The following is a 16,480-nucleotide window of genomic DNA, read 5'->3' on the forward strand; positions in this document are numbered from 1 at the left end:
GGACAAGTGCTTGGAGCTCCACGGTGGGGGCTGGGGGTTCTGTCTCCCTTTGAGCAGCGCCCATGGGGGCTCGCAGGGTGCCAGGCCGGGCCAGGGTAGCGGAGCCTCGGCTCCCTCAGCAGGGGCGGTGCTGGAAGAGCCTCCGCCTGGCCGGGCGGGACTCCAGGGCGCCTCAGGCTAGGCAGCGACACCGAGGGCAGGGAGTCTTCAGGCTCAGAGCCAGGCTTAGGCGTCCTGGCAGGATCTCTGGCTCCCAGTGCAGCCCCATGCCACCTGGCACTGGGCCAGGCACATGCCCGGCTGGCGCCCCTCCCTCAGCCCCCGCGGGCACGGAGCCCCTGTTCCTGCGCTCGGGCTGCCTTCCCGCCGATCGGCCCCCCACCGGCTGCCACAGCGCGGCGAGGCCCCAGGAGGGAGGGAAAAACCTTCGCCCCGAAGCTGGGGCCTCTGGCGCTCACTCCAGCCGAGCCCTGGGTCTGGCTCCCGGCCCACATGGCTCCTCTGCATCCCGCGGCCTTGACACCCCCTCCACAGTCTGGTCTGGAGTAGGACCCCTGGGTTCCACGTGCTGCTGTGTTGCAGGTTCACTGCATGGTCTTGGGGGACTCATGTACTCTGGCTGTGCCTCAGTTTCCCCATCTGTAACGCGGGGATACGAGGCGGCCCGGTGCCTTGCGCGGTGCAGACAGCTGGGTGGAAGGGGCCAGGTGTGAGGCCGGGGCCGGGGACACGCTGCGCTGGAAGCCAGAGAGAACCATCTCTGGGGCTTTGCAGAGGGCCTGCGACCACCTCAGCCCCGGCCTTGAGCCCAGGGGAGCCTGCTGGGGGCGCCCCGCCCGGCCCAGGTGGGGGCAGGGGAGGGCGGGAAGTTGCCGAGGAGCTGGAGGAAGTTTGGTGCGGTGCCGGCTGCGAGTGGCATAGCAATGAGGAGGTGCGGGAGCGCCGGCCCATCCATCACATTATGTAATGGCTTCCTTCTCCGCACTTCATTTATTTGGAGATTGCTCCCAGCCTGGCGCCGCGCCAGCAGCCACCAAACCCGCGTCTACAGAAATCAATCTCGCGCTGACTGATTAAGCCGTGGTTAGAACTAATTGCTCCTTCGTGTGTGGGGAGAATAAATTACAGGCTTTAATTTCACATCTTTAAAATGCAACTGCAGGTACGGGCTGGCCGTTAACCCCTTCCCAGCCTCCTGCGTCCTCGGCACCAAACAGCCCCAGACACGCCAGGCCAGGGCCCCGGAGCCCAGACGGACCCAGGCCAGGCCCTCAGAGCCCAGACGGACCCAGGCCAGGGCCCCAGAGCCCAGACGGACCCAGGCCAGGGCCCCGGAGCACAGACGGACCCAGGCCAGGGCCTCAGAGCCCAGACGGACCCAGGCCAGGGACCTGGAGCACAGACGGACCCAGGCCAGGGCCCCAGAGCCCAGACGGACCCAGGCCAGGGACCTGGAGCCCAGACGGACCCAGGCCAGGGCCCCAGAGCCCAGACGGACCCAGGCCAGGGACCTGGAGCCCAGACGAACACAGGCCAGGGCCCCAAAATTATAGAATCATAGAGCTGGAAGAGGCCTCAGATGGTCGTCAAGTCCGGCCCCTTGCTCTAGGCAGGACCAATTCCAACTAAATCAACCCAGCCAGGGCTTTGTCAAGCCGAGACTTAAACACCTCTAGGGATGGAGACTCCACTACTTCCCTAGGGAACCCATTCCAGTGCTTCACTACCCTCCTAGTAAAATAGTTTTTCCTAATATCCAACCTGGACCTCTCCCACCACAACTTGAGCCCATTGCTCCTTGTTCTGCATCCGTCACCACTGAGAACAGCCTCTCTCCATCCCCTCTGGGACCCCCCTGCAGGAAGCTGAAGGACAGACCAGGCCAGGGCCACCCGGAGCCCAGACGGACACAGGCCAGGGCCACTGGCGGAAAACACCTGCTGCTCTTGGGGCTTCCATGGGGCACCTGGCCCACAGGCACCTTCCCGCCCAGCCTGTGGCTGCTCCCAGGAACCGCAGGGCACTGGCCAGTCCCGGGAGACAGGCCCCACCCCGCCCAGAACCTCGCCGGCCTCTCTGTTCCTCCTCCCTCCCCCTGGCCCGGTGCCCATTGCCCTCCCCTCCCCTCCGGGCCCGGGCAGCCCCGCTCTCCCGCCCTCGCCCGGCCTGGCCCCCGGCCGCCAGCGCCTCTCCGCTCGGCAGGGAGCCCCCGGCCCCCCGGCCAACGGGAGCGGAGACGCTCCCAGGGCCCTGCTGTTCCGCCTCCCCCGCCCCCCTGGCGCGGGGGGAGAACACAGCACCCCCTGGCGCGGGGGGAGAACACAGCACCCCTGGCGCGGGGGGAGAACACAGCCCCCCCTGGCGCGGGGGGAGAACACAGCCCCCCCGGCGTGGGGGGAGAACACAGCCCCCCTGGCGCGGGGGGAGAACACAGCACCCCCTGGCGCGGGGGGAGAACACAGCGCCCCCTGGCGTGGGGGGAGAACACAGCGCCCCCTGGCACGGGGGGAGAACACAGCCCCCCCTGGCGCGGGGGGAGAACACAGCACACCCTGGCGCGGGGGAGAACACAGCACCCCTGGCGCGGGGGGAGAACACAGCACACCCTGGCACGGGGGGAGAACACAGCCCCCCTGGCGCGGGGGGAGAACACAGCACCCCTGGCGCGGGGGGAGAACACAGCACACCCTGGCACGGGGGGAGAACACAGCCCCCCTGGCGCGGGGGGAGAACACAGCCCCCCCTGGCGCGGGGGGAGAACACAGCCCCCCTGGCGCGGGGGGAGAACACAGCCCCCCCTGGCGCGGGGGGAGAACACAGCCCCCCTGGCGCGGGGGGAGAACACAGCCCCCCTGGCGCGGGGGGAGAACACAGCACACCCTGGCACGGGGGGAGAACACAGCACCCCTGGCGCGGGGGGAGAACACAGCCCCCTGGCGCGGGGGGAGAACACAGCACCCCCTGGCGCGGGGGGAGAACACAGCCCCCCTGGCGCAGGGGGAGAACACAGCACCCCCTGGCGCGGGGGGAGAACACAGCACACCCTGGCGCGGGGGGAGAACACAGCACCCCTGGCGCGGGGGGAGAACACAGCCCCCCTGGCGCAGGGGGAGAACACAGCACCCCCTGGCGCGGGGGGAGAACACAGCACACCCTGGCGCGGGGGGAGAACACAGCCCCCCTGGCGTGGGGGGAGAACACAGCACCCCCTGGCGCAGGGGGAGAACACAGCCCCCCCAGGCGTGGGGGGATAACACAGCACCCCTGGCGCGGGGGGAGAACACAGCCCCCCCGGCGTGGGGGGAGAACACAGCCCCCCTGGCGTGGGGGGAGAACACAGCGCCCCCTGGCGTGGGGGGAGAACACAGCACCCCCTGGCGCGGGGGGAGAACACAGCCCCCCCTGGCGCAGGGGGAGAACACAGCACCCCCTGGCGCGGGGGGAGAACACAGCCCCCCCTGGCGCGGGGGGAGAACACAGCACCCCCTGGCGCGGGGGGAGAACACAGCCCCCCCTGGCGCAGTGGGAGAACACAGCACCCCCTGGCGCGGGGGGAGAACACAGCCCCCCCTGGCGCAGGGGGAGAATACAGCGCCCCCTGGCGCGGGGGGAGAACACAGCCCCCCTGGCGTGGGGGGAGAACACAGCACCCCCTGGTGTGGGGGGAGAACACAGCCCCCCCTGGCGTGGGGGGAGAACACAGCCCCCCCTGGCGCGGGGGGAGAACACAGCCCCCCCTGGCGTGGGGGGAGAACACAGCCCCCCCTGCCACGAGGGGAGATCACAGCCCCCCCTGGTGCAGGGGGAGAACACAGCCCCCCTGGCGTGGGGGGAGAACACAGCCCCCCCTGGCGCGGGGGGAGAACACAGCCCCCCCTGGAGCAGGAGGTGGGAACACAGCGCCCCTCTGGGGGGGAAGAAATTGCCCCTGGGGGGGAACAGAGCGCCTCCTGGAGGAGGAGTGGAAACACAGCGTGGCCCCAGTCCTGGCCCTTCCCTTGCTGTGAGCACAGGCCAGGCCCACGTAGCCACCGGCCCTTCCCCCTCTTCCCCTCACCTGGCCCTGGGGAGTGGCAGACGCACTCGTCCCTGGCAGGGCTGGGGGAGCAGAGCCGCGGCCTGGGAAGGGGGCGACCTGGCCCCAGGCGCCCGCGTCTCTCGTGGCAATGCAGATGCCCGACATGGCCGGGGAGGGGCTTCTCCCCTCCCACTGGGGCTTGGGGGCTGAGCCGGGGCTGCCAGGCAGTGCGGACGCAGGAGGGGACCGGAGCTTCCCTGCTGCATTAACGGCAGGGCCTTGGCGCCAGACACCTCCCCAGCCCCGGCTCCGGCTCCGCGCCCAGCCGCGGCCTCTCTCCTTTTTAGGCAATTCCAGCACGTTGGAAACCTCCCCCCCCCCCAGGCTCCACTGGCGCTGGCTGGAGGGGCAGCCCCTCCCCTGCCTGAGACCAAAGGACCCGCTGGGGGGGCTGAGGCCTCCTGCGCGCGGGGAAGGTTCATTAGGCAGCAGCAATGAACTGGGGCTGAGCCTGGTTCAGCCGCGCCAGGACTCGGCCTCATTAGTGTCCCGACCCGAGGCCTTTCCTGCGCGGGGTGGGCACGAGTGGCCAGAGCGCCGGGCGAGCGTGCGGGGCAGGGAGCTCAGTTAATGCCCTGGAAGGCGCCCGGCTGCTTCCTGCCCCCTGCAGCCGCCCTAGGATGAGTCCCCAGCCCCTTCACTGTGCACCAGGACACAGCTGTGCCTCTGCTGCCAGGGCAGCTCTCAGGGTGTTGGGGGCAGCAGGGGGCGCTGTGCCAGGGCAGCTCTCAGGGCGCTGGGAGGCAGCAGAGGGTGCTGTGCCAGGACAGCTGTGGGGGCAGCAGGGGGCAGCAGAGGGCGCTGTGCCAGGACAGCTGTGGGGGCAGCAGGGGGCAGCAGAGGGTGCTGTGCCAGGACAGCTGTGGGGGCAGCAGGGGGCAGCAGAGGGCGCTGTGCCAGGACAGCTGTGGGGGCAGCAGGGGGCAGCAGAGGGTGCTGTGCCAGGACAGCTGTGGGGGCAGCAGGGGGCAGCAGAGGGTGCTGTGCCAGGACAGCTGTGGGGGCAGCAGGGGGCAGCAGAGGGCACTGTGCCAGGTCAGCTGTGGGGGCAGCAGGGGGCAGCAGAGGGCGCTGTGCCAGGACAGCTGTGGGGGCAGCAGGGGGCAGCAGAGGGCGCTGTGCCAGGACAGCTGTGGGGGCATCAGGGGGTGCTGTGCCAGGGCAGCAGTGGGGGCAGCAGGAGGCAGCAGGGGGCGCTGTGCCAGGGCAGCTCTCAGGGCGCTGGGGGACAGCAGGGGGCAGCAGGGGGCAGCAGAGGGTGCTGTGCCAGGACAGCTGTGGGGGCAGCAGGGGGCAGCAGGGGGCGCTGTGCCAGGGCAGCTCTCAGGGCGCTGGGGGACAGCAGGGGGCAGCTGTCGAGGCGCTGGGGGGCAGCAGGGGGCAGCAGAGGGCGCTGTGCCAGGACAGCTGTGGGGGCAGCAGGGGGCAGCAGAGGGCGCTGTGCCAGGGCAGCTGTGGGGGCAGCAGGGGGCAGCAGGGGGCACTGTGCCAGGGCAGCTGTTAGGGGTCTGGTACCTGGAACCGGCGAAGCGCGTCACTGGAGAAAGGGCAGCTCTTAGACCTGCCCCACCTTTCCAGACAGCGCAGCACTGACGGCCAGGGGAGAGCGCCCCCTAGTGAGCCTGCCACCCCATGCCCTGCAGTACAGCGCCCCCTGCTGCCCCGCTCTCTGCAGCACAATGCCCCCTAGCCCCAGGCTGGGGCCCTGGGCTCTGCACTGACGCTGAGGCTGGTCTCTAGCTCTCCCGGGGCAGAACCCTCCTGGCATTGCCGGGTGCTCTGGGCAGGGGGCGATGAGACCTCGGGTGCACCGATGCCGAGTGTCCTCAGCCAAGAGCCCTGCTGGCCCCAGGAGCCGGCCAGAGCCCGGAGCTAGCAGCTGGGGTGAGCTGCACAGAGGGGGCAGGGAGGAGCCACGCTGGAGACAAAGCACCAGGTCAGCCAGCTGACCTCGCTCCCTAAGGCATGGGTCTGCGTGTGCATGCGTGTACACACCTAGTGTGGTTACTCGTGCGTGTGCACATGTGCACATGTGGGAGTGTGCACGTGGGTGGGTGTGAATGTGGGTGTGCATGCACACCTGCGTGCACATATCTGGGTGTGCACATATTCATGTGTACCTCTCTTGTGCATGGGCGTGTATCTGGGTGTGTGCACACCAGGGTCTGTGCACAGCTGTGTTTTTGTGCATGCATATCTGGGTGTGTTCATCTGCATGCACCTATGTCTGAGCACGTGTGTGCACGGATGAATGTGCAAATGCAGCTACATGTCAGGACTCAGGGGCCCCAGCAGAACTGGGGGAGCGTGGGGGGGGCAGCGAGGCCCCATGAATGTAGGGTGAGTTTGAGCCCTCCCTGAGGGAAGGGGGGTGACTGACGCAGGCGGGGCCCGTGTGGAGCTTGGGTCTGGCAGCGCCGGAACCTGGGAGCCCAGGGAGAGGCGGGGAAGGGAGGGAATTGTGCTTCGGGAGGGGGGCGCCCGCTGGGGCTCCGCCCAGGGAAAGGCGCCGGCGGTGGCTGGGGACACCCCAGCGAGGAGCAGGCAGGAGCCCTGGCAGGTCCCTGCTGCCGGAGTCCATCCCAGGCCAAGGCTCCCCGGGAAGGGTCCCTCTGCCGAGCACAGTCCCCTGCCCCCTGCCCTGGGCGCCCCAGGAGCCAGCGTGGGAAGGGGCAGGGGCTGCGGGCTGGGTGCCAAAGCCGCACGGCTCTGGCCAGGGTGCCGCCCTGGGATCCCCGGAGGCCGCACGGCGCGATTGGACCGAGACGCTGCTGGCTCCAAGGCCCGGGCGCTCACCACTGGCCCACGCTGCCTCTCAGCATAAAACCACCGGCCCGGCGGAGCGAGTGGGCGACCTAGCAGGGGGCTGCCCCCCACCGGTGCAGGGGGACCCCCGCGTGGGGCCTGGCGCTGGCCAGGTGACACCGTCAGGGAGCCCCTGGCCCGGGGCCATCACCGACCGGGCGCTGCCGCTTCCTGCCCATGCGGCTGCGGGCGTCTGCGCCAGGGTGGCAGGGCAGGGTGAGAGCCCCTGGGGAGCCCCGGGCTGGCTGGTGGCTCTGAGCTGGGCTAGGAGGGGCCCTGGAAGCCGGGAGGGAGGGAGGCAGGAGAGGCAGCCCCACCGGCCTCGCCCCACTCACGCCGGAGCCCCCAGCCCAGGGCGAGTCCCACCCTGCCCCCCGCCAGCCCGGCAGAGGGAGACGCGGCTCCGGCTCCGGCCCTTCCCCAAGGAGCCTCATTGTCAAGGGACGCGCCAGCGTGAAATTGGTCTGATTAGCAATTAGGCCCATTGTGAGCGGATTAGCCCGACCCATTGTCTGCCAGTGGCTTGAGTGGCAATTAGCATCCGGAAGGAGCTCGCCCTTTCCTGGGCCTGCCCATCTGGGGCCCACTTGCCAGCGCCCTGCCGCAGGGCCTGGGCAGGGGGCCCCGGCTAGCCAGTGCGGGGCTGGACAGCGGGTCGTAGCACGGGGCCGGGCAGGGGGCCGTGGCTAACCGGGCAGGGGGTCGTAGTTAGCCAGAGCGGGGCCGGGCAGAGGGCCGTGGCTAACCGGGCAGGGGGTCATAGCTAGCCAGAGCGGGGCCGGGGGGGGGCCGTGGCTAACTGGGCAGGGGGTCGTAGCTAGCCAGAGCGGGGCCGGGGAGGGGGCCGTGGCTAACTGGGCAGGGGGTCGTAGCTAGCCAGAGCGGGGCCGGGGGGGGGCCGTGGCTAACCGGGCAGGGGGTCGTAGCTAGCCAGAGCGGGGCCGGGGAGGGGGCCGTGGCTAACCGGGCAGGGGGTCGTAGTTAGCCAGAGCGGGGCCGGGCAGAGGGCCGTGGCTAACCGGGCAGGGGGTCATAGCTAGCCAGAGCGGGGCCGGGGGGGGGGGGGGGGGGGGGCGTGGCTAACAGGGCAGGGGGTCGTAGCTAGCCAGAGCGGGGCCGGGGAGGGGGCCGTGGCTAACCGGGCAGGGGGTCATAGCTAGCCAGAGCGGGGCCGGGGGGGGGGGGGCGTGGCTAACAGGGCAGGGGGTCGTAGCTAGCCAGAGCGGGGCCGGGGGGGGGGGGCCATGGCTAACCGGGCAGGGGGCCGTAGCTAGCCACAGCGGGGCCGGGGGGGGGGCCGTGGCTAACCAGGCAGGGGGTCGTAGCTAGCCAGAGCGGGGCCGGGGAGGGGGCCGTGGCTAACTGGGCAGGGGGTCGTAGCTAGCCAGAGCGGGGCCGGGGGGGGGCCGTGGCTAACCGGGCAGGGGGTCGTAGCTAGCCAGAGCGGGGCCGGGGAGGGGGCCGTGGCTAACCGGGCAGGGGGTCGTAGCTAGCCAGAGCGGGGCCGGGGAGGGGGCCGTGGCTAACCGGGCAGGGGGTCGTAGCTAGCCAGAGCGGGAGCCTTTTACCTGCCCGAGACACTGGGACTGTTCGCGAGAGACGCGGCGACAGGTGACTGACAGGACCCTCCCAGAAACGCTACGCATCCCCGCGCCAGCACGTCCTGCCTGCGGCCGGGGCCGGGCTCCCTGGCAGGCGGGTACCCACGGCGGCAAGCCCCCCAAGTGCTCCTGGCCCCACCACACAGGCACCTGCACTGGAGACCCCCCAAAGGGGAGCGGGCAAGGGGCAGCGTCGGCCGGTGGACTTCCATCTCTGAGGTGCCCATCCCCATGGCCTCTGGGCGCCATCGTCACCGCGCAGGCCGAGGGACAGCTCTGCACCCAAAGGGGTGGGGGCAGGGAAGCCGGAGTCCAGGCTGGGCCCAGAAGGCCCTGAGCTTTGCATCTGTGCGACAGGCAGACCCGGGTCACAGCCCTCGTTCCCTCGGGGAGGGGGGTCCAGGGGCCCTCACGCAGGACAGGAAGTGGAGGCAGATCTGTCCCGGTGGCAGCGAGGGGGCAGAGTCTGGCAGACGCCGGGGTCCACGCTCAAGCCCTGTGACACCCCACGGAGCCGCGCCCGCAGCTGAGCCCACCCGCCCCTCGCCCCTGCTCTGGGCTTGCACCCAGCTCAGCAGGCTGGCGAGCAAAGGCCCTCCCACCCGACGGCCCCGGGCTGGCTAGCTCCGCGCCCAGCTCCAGGAACAGCCCAGCCTGCTCAGAAGGGCCAGGCCCCACCAGGACCTGCCGTCCGACGCCCAGTGCTGCAGCCTGACCACCGGCCTCAGGCCCCCCTGCTGCCCCAGGGTGTACACGCAGGCAGCCTGCCCCAGAGCCCGGAGCCGGAAGGGGCAGGTGCCTGGCGGAGGAGGGAGGCAGCGGGAGAGGCTGGACGTCCCTCGGGGTTTGTGGGGCTCCGGGCACCACCAGGATAGAAACAACCTGTGACAGCGCATTGGGGACCCCCGACCCTGCACCCCCGACCCTGCACCCCCCGGCCCTGCACCCCCGACCCTGCACCCCCGACCCTGCACCCCCGACCCTGTGACTCCACCAGCCGGTAGGTCAGAGGGTTGTTGCCGCTCCGAGGTACAGCCCAGCGGAGGGCAACCAAAATGATTAGGGGGCTGGAGCATATGACTTATGAGGAGAGGCTGAGGGACTTGGGTCTGTTTAGTCTGCAGAAGCGAAGAGTGAGGGGGGATTTGAGAGCAGCCTTCAACTTCCTGAAGGGAGGTTCCAAAGAGGATGGAGAGAGGCTGTTCTCAGTAGTGACAGATGGCAGAACAAGGAGCAATGGGCTCAAGTTGTGGTGGGGGAGGTCCAGGTTGGATATTAGGAAAAACTATTTCACTAGGAGGGTGGTGAAGCACTGGAATGGGTTCCCTAGGGAAGTAGTGGAGTCTCCATCCCTAGAGGTGTTTAAGTCTCGGCTTGACAAAGCCCTGGCCGGGTTGATTTAGATGGGATTGGTCCTGCCTAGAGCGGAGGGCTGGACTTGACGACCTTCTGGGGTCTCTTCCAGTTCTATGATTCTATGATGAGGGGATGGTTGGATGAAATAACATGATCTTGGTAACTAATTGACCATTCATTATCAGTGGGAATAGGTCAATGGAGGGATGATAGGAGTTGCTATAGAGAACTTTCTGGGTGTCTGGCTGGTGAGTCTTGCCCACATGCTCAGGGTTTAGCTGATCGCCATATTTGGGGTCGGGAAGGAATTTTCCTCCAGGGTAGATTGGCAGAGGCCCTGGAGGTTTTTCGCCTTCCTCTGTAGCATTGGGCACAGATCACAGCTGAAGGACTCTCTGCATGTTGGGGTCTTTAAAGTATTTGAAGGCTTCAATATCTGAGATACAGGTGAGAGGATTATTCTAGGAGGGGTGGGTGAGATTCTGTGGCCTGCACTGTGCAGGGGGTCGGACTAGATGATCATAATGGTCCCTTCTGACCTTAAAGTCTATGAGTCTATGAATCTATGGAGGCAGGCGCGAGGGACGGGCCGACAGCCCTAGTGCCCTCGGGGGAGGGGTTCCAGGGCCCTGAACCCCCTACACTGGTTAGTCTGCTCCCTCCCCCGCTCAGCTCCCAGCCCTGCCCCCCAGCCAGGTGGCGTCTCCCCCCCTCCCTTTGTCTCCCCCCGGGAAGAGTCTTGTTACCTGCCCAGGCCGGCCTAGGTGCCTGGGTCGATCCACCCGTGGGTGTGTCAGTGGGAATCGCACAGCCCAGCGCAGCCGGGGGGGACCCCGGGTGACAGAGCAGACAGCCCCCCTCCCTCCCCGCGTCCCACAACCCATAACCCGTCGCCTGGTCCGGGTGGGCCCTGGCCAGCAGCCTGCGATTGTCCCTCAGCCTGGGGGCGGCAGCTGCAGCCCCCGCCCCGAAGAGCATCCAGCCGGGTGCTGGGGGGAGACGGGCGAGTGGATTTCCCCAGCCCCCTCCCTCTCCAGCGTCACTGACCCGGAGCCCCTGGGGTCAGGCCCGACACCAGCTGGAGGGCAGGGACTGGGCAGAGGAGCTACCGGAGCTGCTGCTGGGACTCCCAGGGGAGGGGGTATCAGCCATTCCCTGCCCCCACAGGGTGCTCAGACACCAGGCACCACGTGGGAAGAACCAGCCCCCCGGCCCGGCATGGCAGGCCCCCCCGAGCAGGGTCCCACATCCTACGCCTGTGGCCCAGGGAGGCATCACGCAGCCCAGGGCAGCCCCAGCCAGAGCGAGTAAAAGGAGAAATTGGCGCCACGCGAGCGAGGGCGCAGGGAAGCACGCGGTGGTGAGCGGCTCCCTTGCTCTGCCCAGCCCCCGGCCTGTGCCTCAGTTTCTCAGTGGCGATACGTCATCACTTCCCAGGCCAGCAGGTGATTAAATCTCCGACCCCAGCACCACACAGGCCCACGACCTTCTCGGGGCTGATCCCTCTGTGAACAAGAGCGACCTTCCCCACAGATTTCCCTTCGCGATTTAAGCTTGTGAGCGGCGGAGGAGCCCATTGATCCGTGGCCATTCCCCTCCCGGTCTGCTAATCTGCATGTGCCAGGCTTCAACCTCCAGCCACTGGCAGGGCCGCTACACTGGGGGGCTGTCCTGCTCCCCGGCAGGCACTCGCAGACTGGGCTCCACCGCCCCCCCCCCCCCAGCTCCCGGACAAGCTACACAGCCCTGCACGGAAAGGCGGGTTTTCCAGCCGTCCTCCGGGCTCCCCTCGGCCCCCCTCCACTTCGCCAACCGCCGCTTGAACTGCCCCAGAGCCCGCCACAGGCTCCCAGCAGCAATCGCACCAGCACCAAACGGGGCAAAGAACCTGCCAGCCATCTCTGGCTCCACATCATGGAGAGTAGAATCGGAGAACTGGAAGGGATCTGGAGAGGCAGGACCCCTGCCAGGCGTGTGTCCAACCTGCTCTGCAATATCTCCAGCGATGGAGATGCCACAACCCCCCCCCCCCCCGCCCCCCGGAATTCATTCCAGTGTCTCACCCCCCTGACAGGCAGGAACTTTTTCCTAATGTCCAACCTCAGCCTCCCCTGCTGCAGTGTAAGCCCCTTGCTGCTCATCCTAACCTCAGAGGCCAAGGGGAACAAGTTTTCTCCCTCTTCCCTGTGACACCCTTTTAGGTACCTGAAAACCGCGATCGTGTCCCCTCTCAGTCTGCTCCTTTCCAAACTGAACAAGCCCAGTTCTTTCAGTCTTCCCACATAGCCCCTGTTCTCTAGGCCTTTCATCACTCTTGTTGCTCTTCTCTGGACCCCTCCAATTTCTCCACATCTTTCCTGAAATGCGGTGCCCAGAACTGGACCCAATACTCCAGCTGAGGCCTCAGCGCAGAGCAGAGCAGAAGAACAACTCCTCGGCTATGTCTACGCTCGCAGCTTCTTGTAAATTTCCTTGCGCGAGAGCGGGCGGGCAGTGTGGACACTCTGCAGATTCTTGTGCAAGAAGCCGCGAGTGTAGACACAGCCCTCGTGTCTTGCGCACAGCACTCCTGTTAATGCAGCCATGACCCCTAGATCCTTAGACAGTCGCTTCCCATTGTGTGTGTGATGGATTGTTCCTCCCTCCGCGGAGCACTTTGCATGTGTCCCTGAGCGCCACCCTGTTGACCGCAGACCCCTTCTCCAGCGTGTCCGGATGGCTCCGAGTTATGGCCCCGCCCTGTCGCCACTTGGCCGGCGCTCAGCACCGTTCTCTGTCACTGGCAGCGCCCCGGCCTGGACCATCCCTGCCAGCTTGCCTGGGAGCCAGTCGTGCACGTCGGCCCTGTTGGCTTGAGCCTCGCACGGAGCTCACTTTCAGCTCATTCTCCACCACGGCCCGCAGGCTGGATCCCGCCCAGCTGGGCTCGTGCCTGGCGGCCCCACCGCTGAGTGCCGGCCCCTCGGCAGGCGCCGGGCCATCGCAGCCCTCGTGGGTCACCGTTCGCGGCCAATGGGAGCAGCGGGAAGCAGTGTCCCGTTCCTCGCCGCTTCCTGTTTCTCCCATTGGCCGCAGACGGCGATCGGCAGCCAATGAGATCGCCCGGCAGTCATGGCGGTGGTGGAGCGCCAGGGACTAGCCCTGCGGGCTGCTGCTTCCCGGGGCGTCCCCGGCATGTGGGGGGGCGCGCTGGGCATGGGGAGCGTCTCCCCCTCGGCCCGCCGGTGGGGCTGGCAGGGGCCACGCTGGGACTGGGCCCTGGGGCGGGGGCAGGATACTGGCCAGCAGGGCGAAGGGCAGCCGCTCGAAGGCAGAGTTCAGTACCTGAGGCAGGTTGTGGCGCTCGGGCCCATGCCCAGATCTCCGAGACACGGGTGCAAACCCAGCACCACTAGCTACTGGGGCGTCTCTGGATTTACGGGGGCCTCCGAGCCCTGCGCTTGGCCCGAGCCCTGGGCAGCAGGAGACCAGAGCCAGGGCTGTGCCCAGACTGGATGCTCCGTTGGGTTCTACAAGGGCCCCTCCGGCTCTACCGCCTGCCACCGCTGCCCCCACCACACGCAGAGCCGGGCGGCCCTTCCCCCGGGCCGTACGCTCATCCCAGCACCCTCGAGGTTGGGGGTGCCCCCGAACTGCAGAGGGAGCCCTGGGTGTACGGCCCTGTCTCGTGAAGAAGCAGGAGCTGGGCCTGGAGATGCTGTTGTGCTGCCTGATGTGCCTGGCCGTGCGGGTGGACGTGCCGGGGGCGGGGAGGACGGTGTCTGGCCGTGCGGATGGACGTGCCGGGGGCGGGGAGGACGGTGCCTGGCCGTGCAGGTGGCTGGGGCTAGGGCCATGGCCTCACTGCGGGGGGGGGGGGGGTCACGCTGCCTGCCCGGCACCTGGGGACAGAGCAACCTGCGTCTGGCTCCCTGCGCTCCACTCCTGGGCTGCGCAGGGCTCCCGGCTGCTCACGGGGGGCAGGCCCAGGAGGGGTCGCTCTTTCCAAAAGAGCCAAGGGAGGGTGTTTGTGTGTGCGTGTGTGTGGAGGGGATGCTGCGTGGTGCAGGGGTGCATGCGTGTGTGTGTGCGTCACAGGATGCTGCGTGGGGAATGGGTGTTGGGTGTGTGTGTCGGGGATGCTGTGTGGTGCAAGGGTGTTGTGTGTGTGTGTGTACGTGTCAGGGGATGCTGCGTAGTACAGGGGTGTTGTGTGTGTGTGTGTGTGTGTGTGTGTGTGTGTCGGGATGCTCTATGGTGCAGGGGCATGTGTGTGTGTGTGTGTGTGTGTGTGTGTGTGTGTGTGTGTGTGTGTGTGTGAGAGAGAGAGAGAGAGAGAGAGAGAGAGAGAGAGAGGATGCTCTATGGTGCAGAGATGTGTATGTGTGTCTGGATGCTGTGTGGTGCAGGCGTGTGGGGGGGATGCTGTGTGGTGCAGGCACGTGTGTGTTGTGTTGCGTGATGAGGGTGCAGGCGGGTGGGACGGGAGGGGAGGGGAGGGGAGGGGCAGCCCAGCGGGCAGCGTGGGGCACAGAGGAATCCTGGGTTGCCCCAGCTCCCCACAGGGCTCATTAGAGCGAGTTGCATGGTTCAGATAACGAGCCCGGGGCGCTCAGGGGCGCTGGGGGGTGGAGCCGTCTCACCCCACAGGCCCCCAGAGAGTCAGCGGCTGGGAAGCTCGGCAGGTGGCAGCCGGTCTCTGTAAAGCCCCCCAGCCCAGCTCTGCCCTGCTTCCCCGGCCGGCCTGAGCGTGTGGGGGGGGAGGGAGCACTGAGGGAGGGCCAGGGTGTGCAAGGATGGGGTGTGTGGGCAAGTGAGGATGCAGGCGGTTAACATGGGGAGGGGGGTGCCTGCGCGTATGGCAGTGCTGGGTGTGAGGGTGCAGCTGGGGGTGCCTGTGTAAGGATGGCGGTGGGGGGTGGGGGGTTCGGATGGGGGCTGGGTGCGCATGGGGGTGCGGCTGGGGGTTCCCGCATACGACCGGCTCTGGCTCGCTGCCCAGGGGCTGAGGTTCTCCCCACGCCCTGCCCTGCCCCGGGGAGCTGTCTGCAGACAGGCGATTGACTGGCGGCTGCCGAGCCGAGCGCTCCTCTCAGCTATTTATAGCTCGGGCAGTGGCAGGGCTCTGCTGGCTGACAGGGCGATGGCGGCGGAGCCAGGCACAGCCCCCCCTCCCCCCGCCCCTGCTGCCGGGTGTCTCCTGTCTCCGAGTGCTGCAGGAGGGGCCAAAGCAGGCCGGGGGGCAGGGGCTGTGAGCGATCAGCCCCCGCGGCCCCGTGTCCCACGGCGGGGCGGGGCGGGGCGAGTCGCCCTGAGGTCTAGCGGCAGGTGCTGGGAAGCAGCGTGGGGGATCCAGGCTCAGGGGAGAGTCCTGGGCGGGCTGCAATGGGAGCAGCTTGCAGCTGGCTCTGGGGAGCTGCTCAGGGCCTGGCTCCAGGGGTCCCTCACCAGCTCTGGAAGTAACAGCCCGGAAGCCACACTCCCGTGGGGCACAAGCCAAGGGGGCTGCTCTCGTGAGCTCTGCCCAGGATCAGTTCAGCGCCTCCCCCGGCCACGCACCCCAAGCCAGGGCCCTGTCCATGCTGGGCGCCCGTCTGTCTGGCCAAGGCCTCTGCCTGGTGGCGGTTCTGGGATCTCGGTAGAGGCTCCACCGTGACAGCTGGGCTGCAGGAACCAGGCTGGGCGCAGAGCCATCGCCTGGCAGCCCTGGGCTGCGTGGGCAGCCTGCCACGGGCAGGCTCTACAGGGCTCTGGCACGGGGGGGATATCCCAGGATTAAAAGCAAAGCCAGACACCCCCCGCCCAGCGCCACTTCCCGGCCTGGCCTGCTCCTGGAGCTGGCTGTCCCTGGCTGCATTCCCGGCACGCTGGCCCCAGCCTCTGCCCCCCCGCTCCCTTAGCAGCAGCAAGGTGCACGGAGGCGCATGGCAGAGCCCTGGCAGCTTTAATTGGAAAACATGCTCCCGACCTGCCCCCGCTCCCTGAGCAGCCAGCTCCGGGCACCATGACACAGCGAAAACCGCCAGCGCCGGGTGCCGAGGGGGTTCGCACAGGGACACGCCCGAGCCGGGAAGGCTCCGGCTGGAGAGGGCGGCGGTCCAGTGTTACGGATGGGGCGAGGCTCCGAGAGCGGCAACACCGCGCCCAAGGCTGCCAGCAGGGAGGCTCGGAGCCTGGGCTCACGCCTTGGGGTTGCACAGAGCAGCGGAGCCGCTCCTGCTCCAGCGCCCGGGGGCTCTGACGCCCAACCAGGCTGGAGGGCGGCTGGCTGTGTCTGTGAGCCACACTCCCGCCCCGAGGGAACGGAGAGCCCTGGAGCGCAGGTCGACCGGGGCTCAGACGCTGCCGTGGGGGGGCTTTGCAGAGTCTCGGAGAGAACCCGGGCGTCTGAGCCCACGCGCCGCTCTGCCCTCCAGACCCTCCTGCAGCCGCACGCAGAGCCCAGGCCGGCCCCCGTCACTGCCCAGTGGGCGCAGCGCCCGGCTCCACGTGGCCAGGAGGGCTGAGCGGGGAGGGAGGGAGCCCCAGGGGAGGGCGTGTGACCCCAAAGACCAAGGCTGAGTCCAGCCTGTCCCTCCCCCAGCGCGGTGCATTGGCGAGGCCCAGGAATACGCTAATTACACCCCAGAGCAGGAAATCACACCCAGCCGCCATGTCATTT

The 16,480-nt window shown here is 68.2% G+C and overlaps 1 protein-coding gene across 1 annotated transcript in view; it reads right to left on the reverse strand.

The window, feature by feature from the left end:
- FOXO6 (forkhead box O6) overlaps window positions 1-16,480 on the reverse strand; it is a 72,808-nt gene that overhangs the window by 5,392 nt on the left and 50,936 nt on the right. The gene's annotated exons all lie outside the window — the stretch shown is intronic.

This window comes from Pelodiscus sinensis, chromosome 26, assembly GCF_052426305.1.
Source record: "Pelodiscus sinensis isolate ZL-2025 chromosome 26, ASM5242630v1, whole genome shotgun sequence".
Classification (NCBI taxonomy): domain Eukaryota; kingdom Metazoa; phylum Chordata; order Testudines; family Trionychidae; genus Pelodiscus; species Pelodiscus sinensis.